The sequence below is a fragment of the Mandrillus leucophaeus genome, unplaced genomic scaffold (genome assembly GCF_000951045.1).
Source record: "Mandrillus leucophaeus isolate KB7577 unplaced genomic scaffold, Mleu.le_1.0 Scaffold8, whole genome shotgun sequence".
In the NCBI taxonomy this organism is placed as follows: Eukaryota; Metazoa; Chordata; class Mammalia; order Primates; family Cercopithecidae; genus Mandrillus; species Mandrillus leucophaeus.
Window position 1 is genome coordinate 1,715,296 of NW_012108696.1, and position 1,659 is coordinate 1,716,954.

The 1,659-nt window shown below is 52.3% G+C and overlaps 1 protein-coding gene across 1 annotated transcript in view; it reads left to right on the forward strand.

The window, feature by feature from the left end:
* The window catches only part of CCDC94 (coiled-coil domain containing 94), a 24,428-nt gene that overhangs the window by 16,575 nt on the left and 6,194 nt on the right, over window positions 1-1,659 (forward strand). The gene's annotated exons all lie outside the window — the stretch shown is intronic.

Below are 1,659 nucleotides of genomic sequence, written 5' to 3' on the forward strand. Positions count from 1 at the left end.
GTTCACTGCAACCTCCGCCTCCCAGGTTCAAGTGATTCTCCTGCCTCAGCCTCCCAAGTAGCTGGGACTACAGGTGCCCGCCACCACACCCGGCTCATCTTTTGTATTTTTAGTAGAGATGGGGTTTCACCATGTTGGGCAGGATGATCTTAATCTCTTGTCCTCGTGATCTGCCTGCCTCAGCCTCCCAAAGTGTCGGGATTACAGGCCTGAGCCACCGTGCCCGGCCAGAGGTTGACTTTTTCTTAAAAGGCCAGTCTGCATCCTAACTCCTCCACTCTGTGGCTGTAGCCCAAAACAACCATGATCAGGTGTAAATAAGTGGGTGTTGCCTGGTGCCAATAAAGCTTTATTTATAGGCTGGGTGCAGTGGCTCCTGCCTGTAATCCCAGCATTTTGTGAGGCCAAGGCAGGAGGATCGCTTGAGGCCAGGAGTTTGAGACCAGCCTGGGCAACAAAGTGAGACCCCTTCTTTACAAAATTACAAAAATTAGTCATGGGTGGTGGTGCATGTCTGTGGTCCCAGCTACTTGAGAGACTGAGGCAGGAGGACTGCTGGAGCCCAGAAGGTCAAGGCTACAGTGAGCTGTATCAGTGTCACTGAACTCCAGCCTGAGCAAGAGTGAGACCCTGTCTAAAATAAATAAATAAAAATTAAGGCTGAGTACAGTGGCTCAGGCTTGTTAATCCCAGCTACTCGGGAGGCTGAGGCAGGAGAATCGCTTGAACCTGGGAGGCGGAGGTTGCAGCGAGCCAAGATCGTGCGAGTGCACTCCAGCCTGGGTGACAGAGTGAGACTCTGTCTCAAAAAAAAACGTAATTTACTAAAACCTGTGCCAGGCCTATGGGTGTGTAATTTGCCAACCCCTGTTTAAGCTGCTGAAAGAAGGGAATGTAAAGAAAGAACACAGAAGTTTATTTCTCAATCGTGTAAGAGCCCTGGGCTGACACTCTAGGACTTCCGGGCAGCTCTGCTCCATGGAGCCATTCAGGGATTCAGGCTCCTTCCTTCTCCTGGAGCACGGCTTCCTGCGCTGTGTTCACAGCTGGCTCAGAGCACCTTTGGGGTCTGGCTGTGGGAAGGCAAAACGTGCGTGGAGGACCACCCAGCCTCAGATGCGGCCCAGCTCAGTTCTTCTCTCACGCCATAGGCCACAGCATAGTCACAAGGCCCCATCTGGCTGCGAAGGAGACTGTGAGATGTATCCTCCAGCTGGTCTGTGCCTGGCTGTGCTGCTGACTAGAACAAAGGGAGGCCGGGCGCCATGGCTCCAAGTGCTATAATCCCAGCACTTTGGGAGGCTGAGGCGGGCAGATCATCTGACGTCAGGAGTTCAAGACTGGCCTGGCCAACATGGGGAAACGTCGTTTCTACTAAAAATACAAAAATTAGCCGGGCATGGTGGTACATGCCTGTAATCCCAGTTACTCGGGAGGCTGAGGCAGGAGAATCACTTGAACCTGGGAGCACAGGTTGCAGTGAGCCGAGATTGCACCATTACACTCCAGCCTGGGTGACAGAGTGAGACTCCATCTCAAAAAACAAAAAAAGAAGGGGGGCAGGATCTTTGGCAGATGACCAGCATTTTCCACCACAGCTGACTCATCCAAGGTGGCCTCAGCCACTCTGGTTTGTTCATTGAAGAAGGTGGTAAAAGT